General features: G+C 47.0%; 2 non-coding genes across 2 annotated transcripts; one reads left to right on the forward strand and one right to left on the reverse strand.

Annotated features, from left to right (window-relative positions):
- Positions 1-15,112: 15,112 nt before the first annotated feature.
- TRNAA-UGC (transfer RNA alanine (anticodon UGC)) lies at positions 15,113-15,184 on the forward strand. Its single transcript has one exon. It is a non-coding gene; the product is annotated as a tRNA-Ala (tRNA).
- A 6,302-nt stretch (positions 15,185-21,486) lies between these two features.
- Positions 21,487-21,558, reverse strand: TRNAA-UGC (transfer RNA alanine (anticodon UGC)). Its single transcript has one exon. It is a non-coding gene; the product is annotated as a tRNA-Ala (tRNA).
- Between the last annotated feature and the right edge of the window lie 1,146 nt (positions 21,559-22,704).

The following is a 22,704-nucleotide window of genomic DNA, read 5'->3' on the forward strand; positions in this document are numbered from 1 at the left end:
ATATCAAATACAATTACAGACGGGAGAGATATTGCTAAATCACCATATACAGTTAATATTTGGTTAGATAAATCCTAATTAAAATGGACAATGCAATGGATCAACCACGAAGGAAAAAGAGAAAAATATTATAGCAGCTATTACTGGTTATATTGAATATATAGACGTCCATACTTGTATATAACATATAAGCACTTGCAGATGATATCAGGATGGATATTGTATATAGAATATATGGAAAGGACACAAAAATGCCTCGATACACATTAAATATTCTATATTCAAGCATTACCGAAAATCAGTGTATACAGTGCAGTCAGTCAACCCCCAAACATGTTACAGTATATATTATTATATTATCATGAAAAAAAAAATTTAAAAAAGTTTTTTACATTTTTACGGAGGAGACCTGAATACACAATATCCACCCAAAGAGTTATTAGATACCTCATCAAAATTGTCAATATACAAGGACAGAAGAAGACCATATATATATATATACAGCTCTGGCAGAAATTAGGAGACCACTGCACAGTGTTATAGAAATCAGCTTCTCTACATGTCTGACAGCCATTCCATTCCACTGTCAGTTGAATTCCAACCAGAGCACACCTCATTCTACTTAATGTGCTTCTGATTAGTTGATCACCGGAACCAAATCTTATTCAACGAAGAAAAGTATAAAAGACCCTGCTGTGGTGGTCACAATCCTCTTGCAATAGGAGAAGCTGGATGGCAAAACAAGTGCTAGTAATATCTCAAAGGTAATAGGAATTAAAAAATAACTTTTAACCATGCGGAAGGATTTGAAAAGTCTTCAGTGAGGAAAAGAAAGGCTCAATTCTGGCTTTACTAGCAGAGGGGTACAGGGAACGTCATATTGCCTTAAAATTTCTCAGACAGCAGTCCATTACAACAAGGTCAAGCAGCAGACATTGGGGACAACAAAACTACAGACCGGCAGAGGGCGAAAACGACTCCTCACTGACCGGGATGACTGTCATCTTATTCGAATATCACTTGGCAACTGCAGGATGACATCAAATGACCTACAAAAGGAATGGTAAATGTCAGCTGGGGTGAAGTGCACTGCAAGAACAGTTCATAACAGGCTCCTAGAGGCAGGGCTCAAGTCATGTAAAGGTAGAAAAAAACCTTTCATCAATGAGAAGCAAAGGAGAGCCAGGCTGAAGTTTGCCAAAGACCATAAGGATTGGACCATAGAGGACTGGAGTAAGGTAATCTTCTCTGATGAGTCTGATTTTCAGCTTTGCCCAACATCTGGTCGTCTAATGGTTAGACAGAGACCTGGAGAGGCGTACAAGCCACAGTGTCTTGCAATCACTGTGAAGTATGGTGGAGGATCGGTGATGATCTGGGGACGCTTCAGCAAGGCTGGAACTGGGCAGATTAATCTTTCCGAAGGACGTATGAGTCAAGCCGCATACAAGGTTATCCTGGAAAAACAGTTGATTTCTTCTGCTCAGGCAATGTTCCCCAACTCTGAGGACTGGTATTTCCAGCAGGACAATGCATCATGTCACACAGCTAGATCAATCAATGTGTGGATGAAGGACCACCACATCAAATCCCTGTCATGGGCAGCCCAATCTCCAGACCTGAACCCCATTGAAGGAAGATGCATAGTCACAAGCCATCAAACAAAGAACTGCTTACATTTTTGTACCAGGAATGACATTAGGTCACCCAAAAGCAGTGTGAAAGACTGGTGGAGAGCAGCCAAGACACATGAAAGCTGCGATTAAAAATCATGGTTATTCCACAAAATATTGACTTTTGAACTCTTCCTGAGTTAAAAGTATGTAAAGATAAAAAACGGAAAATCCCATTGTAGGATTTTTAAATAATTAATTTGCATTCTATTTCATGAAATATTTAAAATATGGGAGAAGGAGGTGATTTTATTTTTTGCATTCTTTACATCTTTTTTTAAGTAGAATGAAAAATAGAATCCAGTCGTCCTCCTGGTTGTCAGAGGGTGGCGCGCTCCTGATAATTCGGGGTGGCGGCTTGGCTGAGCTTTTGTTCCTGCAAATCTGAGGACTTCGGAAGTTTTGGAAGTTATTTATAAGTGAAAAAAAAACCCGGGGCCTCATACATGCAAAGCATACGCTCAACCACTGAGCTACATCCCCCATATAGGTGCCTCAGCCCCATGCATAAGCCATAGATGCATCTACTGCATGTAAACAACAATTAGACAAAGAAATGGGAGCAGCACTTACAGGCTTTTTGCTGTCCAGCTTGTAAGTGCTGCTCTGATCATGTGATCTTCCAGTGCTGCAGACTCAAAACTGCCTCTGTCTGCAGCATTATTATTGCACCACCCCCTGACAACCAGGAGGCCGAGGAGCAGTGTGCTCCTGAAGATCGGGATCTTGGGACAAATCCTTTAACCCCTTTACCCCCAAGGGTGGTTTGCACGTTCATGACCAGGCCAACTTTTACAATTCTGACCACTGTCCCTTTATGAGGTAATAACTCTGAAACGCTTCCATGGATCCCGGTGATTCTGACATTATTTTCTCATGGCATATTGTACTTCATGTTAGTGGTAAAATTTCATTGATATAACTTGCCTTTATTTGTGAAAAAAACGGAAATTTGTTAGGAAGTTATAAGGGTTAAAAGTTGACAAGCGATTTCTCGTTTTTGCAACACCATTATATTTTTAGGGACCACATCACATTTGAAGTCACTGTGAGAATCATGTGGGAATAGTGGGTGAGGGCAGGTATATCTCGCCCAGATTCCTTTCCCATGTGGCCTAGTCTGGTCAGTATCGCACCTGGTGACTAATGAATAATGGGAGGTGGATATAAAAGGATGCCAGGTGGTTGTGTGAGGGTCTCAGCCTGGGAACACAGAGAGCCTGTCTGTGTGAGAGACACACGTGAGTGAAAGCAGTGCCCACTGCAACTGTGGTTTGGCTGGACGGGAGAAGCCCGCCAGTTGGTAGTTAGGTTGTACTTTGTTTAGTTAGTGCCGGACAGGCAAGGATTTGTTTTATGTTTTATTTCTTTATGCATTGCTTTCACCATTAATAAACCTGACCCAGTGTCAGTTATACCCGAATCCCAGCTCTGCGCCTGAGTTTCATGCTGAACGCACATGACCTTTGACCCCAGCAAAGGCGATCCCGGAGTGTTTTATCACATTGTGGTGGAGAACGCGGGCATCACGTTGCAAGCATGAGCATGGAGGACGTGGTGAAAGCGCTGGTACAGTCCACCGCCGTCCAGCAAGAAGCTAATCGGGTGATGATGGCCCAGCTGAAGGAGTTGGTGGACATGACAGCTACCGATCATTCGCTTCTCCAGCAGGTGGCGCAGCGCCTGGCAAGCCTACATGAGGTTAACCTGGAAGCCGAGTCGAGAGTGATTCACGTGAGTCGGTACTGGCAGAAGATGACGACCGAAGATGACGTCGAGGCATACCTGACCACGTTTGAACGGATGGCGGTGCAAGAAAAATGGCCGAAGGCACGATGGGCCGGCCTGATTGCCCCGTTTCTTTCTGGTGAGGCCCAAAAGGCTTATTATGACTTAGAGCCTGAAGCTGCGCAGGACTTTGACAAACTGAAAGCCGAGATCTTGGCCCGGCTGGGAGTGACGACCGCTGTCCGTGCACAGAGAGTGCATCAATGGACTTATCAGCTGGATAAACCACTGCGGTCACAGATGTTCGACCTGATCCACGTGACGAAGAAGTGGCTACAACCCGAGGTGCTGACAGCGCCAGAGATAATCCAGAGAGTCGTCATGGACAAGTACCTGAGAGCTCTACCGCCAGCCCTGAGGAAGTGGGTAAGCCATGGAAATCCTGCGACGCCAGATCAACTAGTGGATCTGGTTGAACGTTACTCCATGGCGGAAGGACTCCGAGACGACGCTACCCCACCTCGTTCTTCATCGTCTCCACGTGGAACCGGTAAGACTGTTCCAGGGAGTAGGGGAGATGGAAAAATCCCTAAGACAGTGGGGGAGGAAAATGGGACTGCCCGCACTGCGAGGCCAAGAATAACGAACTATGGTCTAAGCAAGGGGCCCGTTAGGTGTTTCCGCTCCCAAGAGATGGGACACATTGTTGCGAACTGTCCGCTCACTACTGAACCCATGCAGTGCGATGTCACAGACTCTAAAAACCGCATGTCTATGGTTGCACGGGTAGTGAGTGTGAATGTTGGTCAAAAGGAGGTGGAAAAACACTTGTGTGATTTAACTGTTGATGGAAAAAATGTGGTGGCATTGTTAGGCTCGGGAAGTGTGGTGACTCTGGTGAAGGCCAGTCTGGTGTCAGCCCCGACTGGACCAGCAGACAAATTTTCTGTAACGTGTGTGCATGGAGACACCTGTTCATACCTCACCACGGTCATATGCATTACTACTTCCTATGGGTCTGTGCAACATAAAGTGGGACTCGTCCCGGCGTTATTGCATGATGTTATCCTGGGTCGGGATTTTCCCCACTTCTGGCAATTGTGGGAGAATCAGTTGATACCCCAGGGTAATAGTGTACATGATTCTTCTCCCAGGGCGCGTGTGGGTCCCGAACCCCTGAAAGAGGTCTCCCCGGAAGACTCGGGGGAAGAGTCTGTTGGAAATGACCTGCAGTTCCCGTTTTCGGTCATGGCGGGTGATACGGAGGAGACCAGGGTAGAGGAGGAGGCCGACAGCCGTCCACCTCCCCGTTTGCCGGATTTAGAAGTTCAGAAAGATGACTTCCAAAGCGAGCAAATAAAGGATCCTACCCTTTCTCAGGCTAGGACAAATGTAAAAGTAATAAATGGGGTACCCGTAGAACCTGGCTCTAGGGTGGCATATCCTTACATGGTTCTGGAGAATGATTTACTCTATCAGATAGAGAAAAAGGGGGAAGACACGGTGCAACTATTAGTCGTGCCAAAACCCTACCGGCGGAAGGTGCTGGACCTGGCCCACGGACAAGTGATGGGAGGTCACCTGGGAGTCCAGAAAACCACCGAAAGGATATTACACTGTTTTGTTTGACCAGGCATGCATCACGATATTCGTGTATATTGTGAGTCTTGTCCTGACTGCCAAGCCTCTGCGCCTAAGCCCCGGTTCTGTAGCCCTTTGGTATCCCTACCTATTATTGAGGTCCCTTTTGAGAGGATTGGGATGGATTTAGTTGGGCCCCTTCCACGGTCTGCACGTGGACACCAACATATCCTGGTCATCTTGGATTATGCCACTCGTTACCCGGAGGCCATCCCTTTGCGTAACACGGCCACCAAGACGATTGCCAAGGAACTGGTGCATGTGTTTAGTCGGGTCGGTATACTAAAACAGATACTCACCGACCAGGGGACCCCCTTTATGTCCAGGGTAATGAAGGAGCTCTGCCGGTTGTTACAAATCGAACCGTTACGCACATCCGTGTATCACCCTCAAACAGACGGGTTGGTCGAACGGTTCAATAAAACACTGAAGCAGATGCTGAGAAAGGCGATAGACAAGGATGGGAAGAACTGGGACTATTTACTTCCGTATTTGCTTTTTGCCATCAGGGAAGTGCCCCAGTCTTCCACAGGGTTCTCGCCTTTCGAGTTGTTGTACGCCCGACGTCCTCATGGACTGTTAGACATCGCCAAAGAATCCTGGGAGGGTCAGGTCACTCCGTTTAAAACGGTGATAGATCACGTCACACAAATGCAGGACCATATTGCGGCTGTTATGCCTATAGTCAAAGAACACATGATGCAGGCTCAAGGAGCCCAAAAAAGAATCTATGATAGGGGCGCCAAGATCCGTACGTTTGCACCCGGAGATAGGGTGTTGATCCTGGTCCCCACGGTGGACAGTAAGTTCCTGGCAAAGTGGCAGGGCCCCTTTGAGATTAAGGAAAGAGTTGGTGAAGTAAGCTACAAAGTATACCAGGCAGGTAAACGGAAACCTGAACAGGTTTATCATGTAAATCTGATAAAACCCTGGAAAGATCGGTCTGCCTTGTCAGCGGAGCTAGCCCGTCCCGTCTGCTCGCATACCGTACCGGAGGTACGGGTTGCAGAGACTCTCTCGGAGCGGCAAAAGACTGAGGTCAGGCAGTTTCTACTTCACAACCAAAAGTTTTTCTCAGAAAAACCAGGGCAGACTACGCTAATGAAACATGACATCGTAACGGAACCTGGTGTCACTGTTCACGTGAAACCCTACAGAATTCCGGAAGCGCGCCGTGAAGCCGTTTCCCGAGAAGTGAAGGCAATGTTAGAGTTAGGTGTCATTGAGGAATCGCACAGTGCTTGGTCCAGCCCGATTGTGTTAATTCCTAAACCGGACGGCACAATCCGGTTCTGCAATGACTTCAGGAAACTGAATGCGGTCTCAAAATTTGATGCCTACCCTATGCCCCGGGTCGACGAGTTAATAGATTGGTTAGGTAAAGCCCGATATATTACGACGCTAGACCTAACAAAGGGGTATTGGCAGATCCCTCTGGCGGAGGCTGCCAGAGAAAAGACGGCATTTGCTACGCCGGAAGGTCTATTTCAGTATGTGTATATGCCGTTTGGACTGCACGGAGCACCGGCGACCTTCCAGAGACTGATGGATCGAGTCCTGAGGCCACATAGGCAGTACGCTTCGGCCTATTTGGATGACATTGTCATTTACAGCTTGGACTGGGAGACTCATCTCCAGAAAGTACAAGCTGTGATTGATGACCTGTGGGAGGCAGGTCTAACCGCGAACCCCAAGAAATGTCTTATCGGGCTGGAAGAAGCCTGGTATTTGGGGTATGTAATTGGGAGGGGTGTTGTTAAACCCCAGCTCGATAAGATTCAGGCGGTTCAGGACTGGCCGCAACCTGTCAACAAGAAGCAGGTGCAAGCCTTTCTGGGGATCGCCGGCTATTATCGCCGGTTCATACCCAATTTTGCAGTCATCGCTACCCCCCTGACGGATCTTACAAAAGGGAAAGACTCTGTCATGATTAAATGGAGTTTAGCGGCTGAAGAAGCCTTCCATAGCCTAAAACGGGCACTTTGCTCTCAGCCCGTACTGGTGACTCCGGACTTCCGCAGCGAGTTTGTGGTACAAACGGATGCCTCTGATACCGGTATCGGGGCCGTACTCTCACAAGTGAGGGACGGAGTGGAACACCCAGTCCTCTATCTCAGCAGGAAGCTGAATAAACACGAGCAAAGGTATGCAGTCATAGAAAAAGAGTGCCTCGCCATTAAGTGGGCTCTAGAGGCCCTCAAATATTACCTGGTGGGCAGAAAGTTCAGGCTGATCACTGACCATGCCCCTCTCAAGTGGATGCACTTGAACAAGGAACGGAATAGCCGGGTGACCCGGTGGTTCCTTGCCCTGCAGGCCTACACTTTTACGGTGGAGCACCGCCCAGGGGTACAGATGGGAAATGCAGATGCCCTGTCCCGAGTGCACTGTTTGGCGGGTGTCATTGCTCGACCGGAGTGGTCTTAGCAGAGGGGGGGGATATGTGAGAATCATGTGGGAATAGTGGGTGAGGGCAGGTATATCTCGCCCAGATTCCTTTCCTATGTGGCCTAGTCTGGTCAGTATCGCACCTGCTTGCTAATGAATAATGGGAGGTGGATATAAAAGGATGCCAAGTGGTTGTGTGAGGGTCTCAGCCTGGGAACACAGAGAGCCTGTCTGTGTGAGAGACACACGTGAGTGAATGCAGTGCCCACTGCAACTGTGGTTTGGCTGGACGGGAGAAGCCCGCCAGTTGGTAGTTAGGTTGTACTTTGTTTAGTTAGTGCCGGACAGGCAAGGATTTGTTTTATGTTTTATTTCTTTATGCATTGCTTTCACCATTAATAAACCTGACCCAGTGTCAGTTATACCCGAATCCCAGCTCTGCGCCTGAGTTTCATGCTGAACGCACATGACCTTTGACCCCAGCAAAGGTGATCCCGGAGTGTTTTATCACATTGTGGTGGAGAACGCGGGCATCACGTTGCAAGCATGAGCATGGAGGACGTGGTGAAAGCGCTGGTACAGTCCACCGCCGTCCAGCAAGAAGCTAATCGGGTGATGATGGCCCAGCTGAAGGAGTTGGTGGACATGACAGCTACCGATCGTTCGCTTCTCCAGCAGGTGGCGCAGCGCCTGGCAAGCCTACATGAGGTTAACCTGGAAGCCGAGTCGAGAGTGATTCACGTGAGTCGGTACTGGCAGAAGATGACGACCGAAGATGACGTCGAGGCATACCTGACCACGTTTGAACGGATGGCGGTGCAAGAAAAATGGCCGAAGGCACGATGGGCCGGCCTGATTGCCCCGTTTCTTTCCGGTGAGGCCCAAAAGGCTTATTATGACTTATAGCCTGAAGCTGCGCAGGACTTTGACAAACTGAAAGCCGAGATCTTGGCCCGGCTGGGAGTGACGACCGCTGTCCGTGCACAGAGAGTGCATCAATGGACTTATGAGCCGGATAAACCACCGCGGTCACAGATGTTCGACCTGATCCACGTGACGAAGAAGTGGCTACAACCCGAGGTGCTGACAGCGCCAGAGATAATCCAGAGAGTCGTCATGGACAAGTACCTGAGAGCTCTACCGCCAGCCCTGAGGAAGTGGGTAAGCCATGGAAATCCTGCGACGGCAGATCAACTAGTGCATCTGGTTGAACGTTACTCCGTGGCGGAAGGACTCTGAGACGACGCTACCCCACCTCGTTCTTCATCGTCTCCACGTGGAACCGGTAAGACTGTTCCAGGGAGTAGGGGAGATGGAAAAATCCCTAAGACAGTGGGGGAGGAAAACGGGACTGCCCGCACTGCGAGGCCAAGAGTAACGAACTATGGTCTAAGCAAGGGGCCCGTTAGGTGTTTCCGCTGCCAAGAGATGGGACACATTGTTGCGAACTGTCCGCTCACTACTGAACCCATGCAGTGCGATGTCACAGACTCTAAAAACCGCATGTCTATGGTTGCACTGGTAGTGAGTGTGAATGCTGGTCAAAAGGAGGTGGAAAAACACTTGTGTGATTTAACTGTTGATGGAAAAAATGTGGTGGCATTGTTAGACTCGGGAAGTGTGGTGACTCTGGTGAAGGCCAGTCTGGTGTCAGCCCCGACTGGACCAGCAGACAAATTTTCTGTAACGTGTGTGCATGGAGACACCTGTTCATACCTCACCACGGTCATATGCATTACTACTTCCTATGGGTCTGTGCAACATAAAGTGGGACTCGTCCCGGCGTTATTGCATGATGTTATCCTGGGCCGGGATTTTCCCCACTTCTGGCAATTGTGGGAGAATCAGTTGATACCCCAGGGTAATAGTGTACATGATTCTTCTCCCAAGGCGCGTGTGGGTCCCGAACCCCTGGAAGAGGTCTCCCCGGAAGACTCGGGGGAAGAGTCTGCTGGAAATGACCTGCAGTTCCCGTTTTCGGTCATGGCGGGTGATACGGAGGAGACCAGGGTAGAGGAGGAGGCCGACAGCTGTCCACCTCCCCGTTTGCCGGATTTAGAAGTTCAGAAAGATGACTTCCAAAGCGAGCAAATAAAGGATCCTACCCTTTCTCAGGCTAGGACAAATGTAAAAGTAATAAATGGGGTACCCGTAGAACCTGGCTCTAGGCTGACATATCCTTACATGGTTCTGGAGAATGATTTACGCTATCAGATAGAGAAAAAGGGGGAAGACACGGTGCAACTATTAGTCGTGCCAAAACCCTACCGGCGGAAGGTGCTAGACCTGGCCCACGGACATGTGATGGGAGGTCACCTGGGAGTCCAGAAAACCACCGAAAGGATATTACACTGTTTTGTTTGGCCAGGCATGCATCACGATATTCGTGTATATTGTGAGTCTTGTCCTGACTGCCAAGCCTCTGCGCCTAAGCCCCGGTTCTGTAGCCCTTTGGTACCCCTACCTATTATTGAGGTCCCGTTTGAGAGGATTGGGATGGATTTAGTTGGGCTCTTCCACGGTCTGCACGTGGACACCAACATATCCTGGTCATCTTGGATTATGCCACTCGTTACCCGGAGGCCATCCCTTTGCGTAACACGGCCACCAAGACGATTGCCAAGGAACTGGTGCATGTGTTTAGTCGGGTCGGTATACCAAAACAGATACTCACCGACCAGGGGACCCCCTTTATGTCCAGGGTAATGAAGGAGCTCTGCCGGTTGTTACAATTCGAACCGTTACGCACATCCGTGTATCACCCTCAAACAGACGGGTTGGTCGAACGGTTCAATAAAACTCTGAAGCAGATGCTGAGAAAGGCGATAGACAAGGATGGGAAGAACTGGGACTATTTACTTCCGTATTTGCTTTTTGCCATCAGGGAAGTGCCCCAGTCTTCCACAGGGTTCTCGCCTTTCGAGTTGTTGTACGCCCGACGTCCTCGTGGACTGTTAGACATCGCCAAAGAATCCTGGGAGGGTCAGGTCACTCCGTTTAAAACGGTGATAGATCACGTCACACAAATGCAGGACCATATTGCGGCTGTTATGCCTATAGTCAAAGAACACATGATGCAGGCTCAAGGAGCCCAAAAAAGAATCTATGATAGGGGCGCCAAGATCCGTACGTTTGCACCCGGAGATAGGGTGTTGATCCTGGTCCCCACGGTGGACAGTAAGTTCCTGGCAAAGTGGCAGGGCCCCTTTGAGATTAAGGAAAGAGTTGGTGAAGTAAACTACAAAGTATACCAGGCAGGTAAACGGAAACCTGAACAGGTTTATCATGTAAATCTGATAAAACCCTGGAAAGATCGGTCTGCCTTGTCAGCGGAGCTGGCCCGTCCCGTCTGCTCGCATACCGTACCGGAGGTACGGGTTGCAGAGACTCTCTCGGAGCGGCAAAAGACTGAGGTCAGGCAGTTTCTACTTCACAACCAAAAGTTTTTCTCAGAAAAACCAGGGCAGACTACGCTAATGAAACATGACATCGTAACGGAACCTGGTGTCACTGTTCACGTGAAACCCTACAGAATTCCGGAAGCGCGCCGTGAAGCCGTTTCCCGAGAAGTGAAGGCAATGTTAGAGTTAGGTGTCATTGAGGAATCGCACAGTGCTTGGTCCAGCCCGATTGTGTTAATTCCTAAACCGGACGGCACAATCCGGTTCTGCAATGACTTCAGGAAACTGAATGCGGTCTCAAAATTTGATGCCTACCCTATGCCCCGGGTCGACGAGTTAATAGATCGGTTAGGTAAAGCCCGATATATTACGACCCTAGACCTAACAAAGGGGTATTGGCAGATCCCTCTGGCGGAGGCTGCCAGAGAAAAGACGGCATTTGCTACGCCGGAAGGTCTATTTCAGTATGTGTATATGCTGTTTGGACTGCACGGAGCACCGGCGACCTTCCAGAGACTGATGGATCGAGTCCTGAGGCCACATAGGCAGTACGCTTCGGCCTATTTGGATGACATTGTCATTTACAGCTTGGACTGGGAGACTCATCTCCAGAAAGTACAAGCTGTGATTGACGACCTGTGGGAGGCAGGTCTAACCGCGAACCCCAAGAAATGTCATATCGGGCTGGAAGAAGCCCGGTATTTGGGGTATGTAATTGGGAGGGGTGTTGTTAAACCCCAGCTCGATAAGATTCAGGCGGTTCAGGACTGGCCGCAACCTGTCAACAAGAAGCAGGTGCAAGCCTTTCTGGGGATAGCCGGCTATTATCGCCGGTTCATACCCAATTTTGCAGCCATCGCTACCCCCCTGACGGATCTTACAAAAGTTAAAGACTCTGTCATGATTAAATGGAGTTTAGCGGCTGAAGAAGCCTTCCATAGCCTAAAACGGGCACTTTGCTCTCAGCCCGTACTGGTGACTCCGGACTTCCGCAGCGAGTTTGTGGTACAAATGGATGCCTCTGATACCGGTATCGGGGCCGCACTCCCACAAGTGAGGGACGGAGTGGAACACCCAGTCCTCTATCTCAGCAGGAAGCTGAATAAACACGAGCAAAGGTATGCAGTCATAGAAAAAGAGTGCCTCACCATTAAGTGGGCTCTAGAGGCCCTCAAATATTACCTGGTGGGCAGAAAGTTCAGGCTGATCACTGACCATGCCCCTCTCAAGTGGATGCACTTGAACAAGGAACGGAATAGCCGGGTGACCCGGTGGTTCCTTGCCCTGCAGGCCTACACTTTTACAGTGGAGCACCGCCCAGGGGTACAGATGGGAAATGCAGATGCCCTGTCCCGAGTGCACTGTTTGGCGGGTGTCATTGCTCGACCGGAGTGGTCTGAGCAGAGGGGGGGATATGTGAGAATCATGTGGGAATAGTGGGTGAGGGCAGGTATATCTCGCCCAGATTCCTTTCCTATGTGGCCTAGTCTGGTCAGTATCGCACCTGCTTGCTAATGAATAATGGGAGGTGGATATAAAAGGATGCCAAGTGGTTGTGTGAGGGTCTCAGCCTGGGAACACAGAGAGCCTGTCTGTGTGAGAGACACACCTGAGTGAAAGCAGTGCCCACTGCAACTGTGGTTTGGCTGGATGGGAGAAGCCCGCCAGTTGGTAGTTAGGTTGTACTTTGTTTAGTTAGTGCCGGACAGGCAAGGATTTGTTTTATGTTTTATTTCTTTAAGCATTGCTTTCACCATTAATAAACCTGACCCAGTGTCAGTTATACCCGACTCCCAGCTCTGCGCCTGAGTTTCATGCTGAACGCACGTGACCTTTGACCCCAGCAAAGGCGATCCCGGAGTGTTTTATCACATCACTTTGAGGGGTCTATATGATAGAAAATACCTAAAAGTGACACCATTCTAAAAACTGCACCCCTCAAGGTGCTCAAAACCCCTTTCAAGAAGTTTATTAACCCTTCAGGTGCTTCACAGGAATTTTTTGAATGTTTAAAAAAAATGAACCTTTAACTTTTTTTCACAAAAAAATTTCTTCAGGTCCAATTTTTTTTATTTTACCAAGGGTAACAGGAGAAATTGGACTGCAAAAGTTATTGTGCAATTTGTCCTGAGTACACTGATACCTGATATGTGGGGGGAACCACTGTTTCGGCGCATGGCAGAGCTCAGAAGGGAAGGAGCGGCATTTGACTTTTTCAATGCAAAATTGGCTGGAATTCAGATCGGACGCCATTGATGTACCTGATGTACCTAAACAATGGAAACCCCCCACCAGTGACCCCATTTTGGAAACTAGACCCCTCAAGGAACTTATCTAGATATGTGGTGAGAAGTTTGAACCCCCAAGGGCTTCACAGAAGTTTATAACGTACAGCTGAACAATTAAAAAATCATATTTTTTCCACAAAAATGATCTTTTCACCCTCAATTTTTAATTTTCCAAGGGTAACATTACCCCAAAAGTTATTGTGCAATTTGTCCTGAGTACACTGATACCCCATATGTGGGGGTAAACCACTAATAAGGCGCATGGCAGAGCTCGGAAGGGAAGCAGCGCCATTTGACTTTTATAGCTGGAATTGAAATCGGACACCACGTCGCGTTTGGAAAGCCCCTGATGTGCCAAAACAGTGGAAACCCCCCACAAATGACACCATTTTGGAAACTAGACCCCCAAGGAACTTATCTAGATGTGTGGTGAGAACTTTGAACCCCCAAGGGCTTCACAGAAGTTTATAACGTACAGCCGTAAAATTAAAAAAATCACATTTTTTACACAAAAATGATCCTTTCACCCCCAATTTTTTATTTTCCCAAGGGTAACAGGTCCCCAAAAGTTATTGTGCAATTTGTTCTGCATATGTGGATACCCCACATGTGGGGGTAAACCACTATTTGGGCGCATGGCAGAGCTCGGAAGGGAAGAAGCACCATTGGACTTTTTTGGCTGGAAATGGGATCGGACTCCATGCCTCGTTTGGAGAGCCCCTGATGTGCCTAAACAGTGGAAACCCCCCAGAAATGACACCATTTTCGAAACTGGACCCCCCAAGGAACTTATCGAGATGTGTGGTGAGCACTTTGAAGCCCCAAGGGCTTCAAAGAAGTTTATAGCGCCCGGGCGTGAAAATAAAAAAATTATATTTTTTCCACAAACATGATCTTTTAATCCCCAATTATTTTATTTTCCCAAGGGTAACAGGAGAAATTGGACCCCAAAAGTTGTTGTCCAATTTGTCCTGAGTACACTGATACCCCATATGTGGGAGAAAACGACTGTATGGGCACACGTCGGGGCTTGGAAGGGAAGTAGTGACTTTTGGAATGCAGACTTTGATGGAATGGTCTGCGGGTGTCATGTCGCGTTTGGAGAGCCTCTGATGTTTGATTGCAGTGTGCCAGGGGTTAACATGCAGGGGCAGTCCGTGACTACCCCTGACACATAGTGCCAGGTGTCAGCTGTGATAATCAGCTGACACCTGGCCGTGATCAGCGGCGCCCCCCCCTGGAGCGCCGTTGATCGCGATGATGGGTACCGTCGACGGGATAGTACGTCATATGTCAGAAAGTTAAGCTATTGTTCTTTTTTCCTGCATTTACAATGTGGGACAGATCACATAATTTTTCAATATTTTGTGCTTTTATGGAAAAGGTAAATCTTATTATCGATGAATTCTTTCGATTTTCTTATACTTAAAGGGATTGGTTCCCACTGTACATTGCTGTAGAGCGCCCCGATGGTTCCCAATACAAGAAGAAAGATTACTTACCTACGGGATCAGGAGAGATGTTGCCTTTCAGCCGCCGCTGATTGTCTGCAGCCCATCAGGGGACATAAGCACCGTCACGAGACTGTCAGGGGGCGCAGCGCTCAGAGATGCTCCCATCCGGGAGGTGTTGTACGCTTTCTTCCAAATTGATTGAGATAATCGAAAAGTGTCGTCCATTAGTGAACAATCCCTTTAAAATATGGGAGAAGGAGAATTGTATTTTTTTAAATTTGCTTAAAAAAGATGCAAAAATGGCAAAAATAGAATCCTCTCCTCTTCCCATATTGTACATATAAACAAATAATAAAGAATTAAAGTAGTTTTGCTTCGTCCCTAATAGTCCAGACTGTTGGAATATGATGTCATTTATGCTGCAGAATTATGAAAAAAGAAAAACGAATTGTGAGAAGATCTATGATGGTAGATTCAGAGTCAAATTCTCGTCATGGATCGTTCTCAGAATTGAGATCACACATCAGACAGTGTGTGCAGGGGATGTAGCTCAGTGGTAGAGCGCATGCTTTGCATGTATGAGGCCCCGGGTTCAATCCCCGGCATCTCCAGCTTTTGTGTCAAATAACAAGAGAACTTCCAAAATATTCAGAAATCTGATAAATGTGCGGAAATTCACCAGTCTTCTGTCTGGATGTAACACGAAGATCGGACTCAGCGCTAAATATCAGACAGATTTGCTTTTGTTGAGGATTTTATGTAGAATAACTGTCAGACACCAGGGGGCGCTGTAACCAGCACTATACATGTACAGACCGACATCGCTAGAGACTACAGAGGAGCAGATTGTGTTTGCAGACCCCTGGTCCAGTTATTCTGAGGCTGTGAAATGACAGCCCCCCGAACCTCCCCCTACCTGCCGCTGCTCCCAGATTTGTAGGCTCCGCACAACGTTAACAATGATGCATATCTAATGCTGGCAGGTGGAAGGAGGTTTGCATAGTATCAGTATTATGCAGGCACTGAATGGTAGTATTATGTGTGCACTGTATAGTAATATGACGTGGGCTCTGTATGGTAGTATTATGTGGGCTCTGTATGGTAGTATTATGTGGGATCAGTATGGTAGTATTATGTGGGCTCTGTATGGCAGTATTATGTGGGCTCTGTATGGTAGTATTATATGGGTGCTGTATGGTTGTATCATGTGGACTCTGTATGGTAATATTATGTGGGCGCTGTATGGTAATATGTGGGATCAGTATGGTAATATTATGTGGGCTCTGTATGGTAATATTATGTGGGATCAGTATGGTAGTATTATGTGGGCTCTGTATGGCAGTATTATGTGGGTTCTGTATGGTAGTATTATGTGGGCTCTGTATGGTAATATTATGTGGGCTTTGTATGGTAGAATTTTGTGGACTCTGTATGTTAGTATTATGTGGGCTCTGTATGGTAGTATTATGTGGGCTCTTTATGGTAGTATTATGTGGGCTCTGTATGGTAGTATTATGTAGATGCTGTATGGTAGTATTATGTGGGTGCTGTATGGTAATATTATGTGGGCTCTGTATGGTAGTATTATGTGGCCGCTGTATGGTAATATTATGTGGGCTCTGTATGGTAATATTATGTGGGCTTTTTATGGTAGTATTATGTGGGCTCTGTATGGTAGTATTATGTGGGCTCTTTATGGTAGTGTTATGTGGGCTCTATATGGTAGTATTATGTGGGCTCTGTATGGTAGTATTATGTGGGCTCTTTATGGTAGTATTATGTGGGCTCTGTATGGTGGTGTTATGTGGGCTCTGTATGGTAATATTATGTAGATGCTGTATGGTAGTATTATGTGGGTGCTGTATGGTAATATGTGGGCTCTGTATGGTAATATTATGTGGGCTCTTTATGGTAGTATTATGTGGGCTCTGTCTGGTAGTATTATGTGGGCTCTGTATGGTAGTATTATGTGGGCTCTGTATGGTAATATTATGTAGATGCTGTATGGTAGTATTATGTAGATGCTGTATGGTAATATTATGTGGGCTCTGTATGGTAATATTATGTTGGCTCTGTATGGTAATATTATGTGCGCTCTCTATGGTAGTATTATGTGTGCTCTTTATGGTAGTATTATATGGGCTCTGTATGGTAATATTATGTAGATGCTGTATGGTAGTATTATGTAGATGCTGTATGGTAATATTATGTGGGCTCTGTATGGTAATATTATGTGGGCTCTGTATGGTAATATTATGTAGGCTCTTTATGGTAGTATTATGTGGGCTCTGTATGGTAATATTATGTAGATGCTGTATGGTAGTATTATGTGGGTGCTGTATGGTAGTATTAGGTGGGCTTTGTATGGTAGTATTATGTGATTGCTGTATGGTAGTATTAGGTGTGTGCTGTGTGGTAGTCTCCCTCTTACCAAACTTTGTCCACTCTAATCCATCCTGACTGTAGCACCCAGGGTCATCTTTCTATCCAGCTGCCCCACTGATACCTCTACCCAGTGCCAGTCATAGCTCTGGTTACCCATCCTCTACAGAATACAATATAAACTTATTACTCTTAGACACAAAGCTCTCCACAGTTCTGCACCACCTTATAGTTACTCCCCAGAGGTGCAGCTAGAGGTTCAGCTCAGAAGGCAAGGTGAAACATTTAAGCGGTAACCCTAAGGCTATGTGTACACGTAGATTTTCGTCCTGCGGAGTTTTCCGCGCAGATTTTAAGAAATCCGCAGGTCTAATGACCTTCATTTTTCCTTCAGATTTCTTCCTTTTTTATTGCAGTTTTCCAGCGGTTTTTGTCCGGTTTTCCACTGCGGTTTTCCCCCTGCGGATTTGGAGAATGGAGCAGGTGGAAAACTGCACAAAAGAAGTGACCTTCTGCTTTTTTTGGACCGCACAAAAACCGTGCGGAAAAAACCGCAGCGTGTGCACAGCGGGTTTTTTTTTTCATTGATTTACATTGTACTGTAAATCACAGTGCGGATCTGCAGCGTTTCTGCGCGGAAAAATCCACTGCGGATCCGCAGGAAATCTGCATCGTGTGCACATAGCCTGATGATTACTACTAAGGTGGTGCACCCTAATATTGGATGTAAGAGAAGCAGATGACCGCGCTGTTACTGAAAGTAATCTCTATACAAAGTCCAACACTGATATTACCGCCATATGGTCAGTGGTAGATACCAGTTTTACAGAAACAGAAAATATAAGAGATAGCTCATTTATAGATGGTGACTTAAAGAGGAGGTTTTTTTCTGATGGAGTCGTTCACTTTCCCATCTGGCCCAGACCGACATGACAACTTCTCCAGCCAGGACTCGTCTGCAGAGATTACTGCAAAGACACATCTGATTTCTCACATTTTCAGCACCGTCCCCATCTATTCCCAACCTGTGCAGACCCCTCATCCTGCCGATACCCCAATACTGAGCCACTGCTGCTGTATGTGTCCCTATTACTGCACCTCCTGGGTTGCACAATAACGGCTCCACTTACTGCCCCACACAGTAATGCCACCACTGTGCCCCTTACATCGTAATAATGCCTCTTTTGTGTCCTCTACATGGCAAAATTGCTCCCTAGAAAATAGTAATACCCTGTGCGAGTGCCCTAGAATACAGTGTCCACATTTTGTCTCCAGAAAATGATAATCACCTTTGACAGTCAAAATACTCTGAGTGCCCCCCTATAACAATAATGCTTCTTAAGTGGACACTTAACATTTAATAATGTCTTCATGTACAGCTCCCCTATACACAGTATAATGAACCCCACAGTAGCCCCATCACTGTATGAGGGGCCCCACAGTAGTCCTTATAATGTACTTACAATGTATGACGGCCCTTTACAGTAGCCCCCACAGTCACATGATGCCCCTCCAATGCCCCATACTTTGTCTTGCCCCCATAATGCCGCATACCTTATAATGCCCCCATACTTTATGATGCCCCCACAATGCCCCATACTTTGTGATGCCCTCACAATGCCCCATATCTTATGATGCCCCCATAGTTTGTGATGCCCCCACAATGCCATACTTTGTTATGTCCCCATAATGCCGCATACCTTATAATGCCCCCATACTTTGTGATGCCCCCACAATGCCCCATACTTTGTGATGCCCTCACAATGCCCCATACCTTATGATGCCCCCACAAAGCCCCATACCTTATGATGCCACCATACTTTGTAATGCCCCCACAATGCCCCCATACCTTATGATGTCCCCATACCTTATGATGCCCCCACAATGCCCCATACTTTGTGATGCCCTCACAATGCCCCATACTTTGTGATGCCCTCAAAATGCCCCATACCTTATGACGCACCCACAATGCCCCATACCTTATGATGCCCCATTAATGCTCCATACCTTATGATGCCCCCATACTTTGTGATGCCCCCATACGTTATGATGCCCCCACACTTAATAATGCCCCATACATTTAAATTCAAATAATAAACACTATATACTCACCTAAACCAGGATCCTGACAAGTTCTCCTTCCTTGAAAGCGCCAAACCAGGCACTGGCCATCAGAGCGCTGTCACGGCATGATTATCTATTCTGCGTTGCTTACATCGCTCCATCACATTCTGCAGCACTTTATATACATCATCATCATCAGTGTCCCCATTGCGGGTCACAAGCTGGACTCCCCATCAGTACGTCGTTGGAGCGTGGGATGAAAACCGAAGGAAACCCACACAAACCCGGAGAGAATTTACAAACTCCTGGCATATGTCGTCCATGGCGGTATTTCTTTTGCCTTATATACAAGTCATTATACAGGAAAGAATGTTTCTTTACATTGTTTCCTGGAAAATCCATTTTATCTTCAGTTTTATATGTTTTATTGTCAGTCCGTAAAAGTGGCGTAATACTCTGACTCCCTGGTCGCTCCTGGGGACGATATCAGAGATGCGTCAGGGGTCTTCCCTATGCTTCTCCCATTCCATTTCCATCCCTTTTATTGATTTTCCAGTCACCTCCAGACCTCCTGGTAGGGTCAGCCGAAAAAATGCTCACGTTTCCCCACGGACTTCCATTATGCTCGTTACTTGGGTCGAGCACCCGATTATTACGGTCTGCTCGATTTACGTACAGAATTGTGGAGCATTTCAGTGCTCGCTCATCACTACTGCTCAGTAATGGACGAATATGAGAATGAGATGAAGGGGATGACTTGTCTTCAAATTCCCCAGATCTAAATCTGATCGAGTGCCTGCGGGATCTGCTGGAAACAAAGTCCGATCCATGGAGGCCGCAGGGAGCAATGCACAGGATCTGTTGCAGGCACCACAGAACAATGCCGAGATCTCCTGGGGCCGCGCCTTGATCTGTGACCTACACAATATTAGGAAGCGCCGCCGTGTTGGAAAATACGCATTACGCAGTGCCCCGTGTAATGTGGGGTCCGTACTGTAGGGCTAAAAGATGAGAGTTCTGATCAGGAGACCCCCCATTTATTAATACAGATTAGGATCTTCTCTAACATTGACGGGCACATCACCCAACACAGCAGATATCACACCAGGGGGAGATCGGGGGTACAGGTGGGCACAGGCTAGTAATTACGGCTTGATCAGTAGTGTGCTCCCGAGCGTCTCTGTAAGTTGACGGAGCTGCTGGCACTAACATGAAATCACCAAGAGTTGAAGAATCTCAGGCACCAGTATGACGTACCAGGGAATATATATTGTATAGGACACAGGCCCTGGAGTGGAACCATCATATGGTCAGTATTGTATGGCACTATAGTACCATTATGGGTGAGGATGTTTAGTAATGTTACTATTTGGGATTATTATGTGAAGACTGGATTATGACGATGAAAACAATAAAATTGATTAATAGTGCACAACGAATACCGCCATACAGAATATAATACTATCATAAAATATCTACATAACGATACTTTACAGAGCCTACATATTACTACCATTCAGAGCCACCAAAGAGTGGTGACAAATGGTTGCACATCCAATTGGAAGAGGGTTTCAAGTGGGGTACCACAAGGCTCTGTCCGGGTCCCAGTGTTACAAGTGGGGTGCCGCAAGGCTCTGTCCTGATCCCAGTGTTACAAGTGGGGTGCCACAAGGCTCTGTCCTGGTCCCAGTGTTTCAAGTGGGGTGCCACAAGGCTCTGTCCTGGTCCCAGTGTTACAAGTGGGGTGCCACAAGGCTCTGTCCTGGTCCCAGTGTTACAAGTGGGGTGCCACAAGGCTTTGTCCTGGTCCCAGTGTTACAAGTGGGGTGCCACAAGGCTCTGTCCTGGTCCCAGTGTTACAAGTGGGGTGCCGCAAGGCTCTGTCCTGGTCCCAGTGTTACAAGTGGGGTGCCCCAAGGCTCTGTCCTGGTCCCAGTATTACAAGTGGGGTGCCACAAGGCTCTGTCCTGGTCCCAGTGTTACAAGGTTACAAGTGGGGTGCCACAAGGCTCTGTCCTGGTCCCAGTGTTACAAGTGGGGTACCACAAGGCTCTGTCCTGGTCCCAGTGTTGTTCAACATTTTTATAAATGATCTAGATAAGGGCGCTAAAGGCAAACTGATCAAATTTGCGGACGATGCAAAGCTAGGGGGGATAGCTCATAGGAAGCAACGCCATCTATGAGTCAGTGTCTGCAACAATAGAGAAAAGACAATTTGGTTATCTTGAGCTGTATTGTTAGCAGTGACCCCAGAAAAAGATTATACATGTCTATAGAAATACATTGTATACAGCAGTGTATATCTTTGTACTTGCATTCTGAATGTGTGACCACTGCCTCACTTTACATAAAATTCTCATAATCTGTCTGATAACTTTAATATAAACAGTTGAGTCCAGTCTTTCAGTCTCATACAGACGGACTGGTGAATTATTTTGACATATTTCCAGTTTTTTATAACAAAACATGGAGATGCCGGGGATTGAGCCCGGGGCCTCATACATGCAAAGCATGTGCTCTACCACTGAGCTACATCCCCTGTGTAAACACCTGCAGGTTTTCCTCCTTTCAGAAGACAATGCACTATAGTAGTGATTCCTCTTTGCTTTCCTGGCTGTATTAAAGGGAATCTGTCACCCATTTTTTGGCCTTTCAGCTGCCGGCATAGACATCGGGGGCTTATCTACAGCATTCTGTAATGCTGTAGATAAGCCTCCGATGTAACCTGAAAGAGAAGAAAAACACGTTATATTATACTCACCGAGGTGGGCGGTCCGGTCCGATGGGTGTCGCCGTCTCCGGCACCTCCCTTCTTCACGCGATGACGTCCTCTTCTCCCGTCCTGTAATGGCTCCGGCTCACTGCTCTGCCCTGTTGAGGGCAGAGTCCTGCAGTGCGCAGGCGTCGGGAGAGGTCTGGCGCCTGCGCACTGCAGAATTCTGCTCTGCCCTCAACAGGGCAGAGCAATGCGCCTGCGCCGCAGCCATTTCAGGATGGGAGAAGAGGACGTCATCGCATGAACAAGGGAGGCGCCGGACGAGACGGCGACACCCATCGGACCGGACCGCCCACCTTGGTGAGTATAATATAACGTGTTTTTCTTCTCTTTCAGGTTACATCGGAGGCTCATCTACAGCATTACAGAATGCTGTAGATAAGCCCCCGATGTCTATGCCAGCAGCTAATAGGGGAAAAAAGGGTGACAGATTCCCTTTAATAATGGTACCCATAGGGACTTTTTTTTTTTTATTTGTACCACAAACATTATTTCATTTGTGCCTTTTAATTAACTTTACATCAATTCGTCTTTTTTTTTGTATTCGGTATAATGTTCGTGGGTTCTGGTTATTTGGACATTTACACCTAATTCACTATTTGTGACTTTTCGAAATGTCGTAAAACGTTTGTGCAATAGGATCCAATTCATCATATGCATTTACAGTATTTAAGTCACTTTTCGGTCTTATGCTATTTGCTGTCTTGTTTTTACCATTTTTTTTAAATGGTGCATTCAGGATATTGAGTATTGTGCAAAACCAAAAATGTTATTTGTCTTTTACCTGATTGCATCTTTTTACAGAAAAAAGCCCACATAATACTACCATACAGCTTCCACAAACGACCGTACAGCACCCACATAATACTACCTACCATACAGAGCCCACATACTACCATACGTCACCCA

Source organism: Dendrobates tinctorius, unplaced genomic scaffold (assembly GCF_039654945.1).
Source record: "Dendrobates tinctorius isolate UK_male_01 unplaced genomic scaffold, ASM3965494v1 ptg000021l, whole genome shotgun sequence".
In the NCBI taxonomy this organism is placed as follows: Eukaryota; Metazoa; Chordata; class Amphibia; order Anura; family Dendrobatidae; genus Dendrobates; species Dendrobates tinctorius.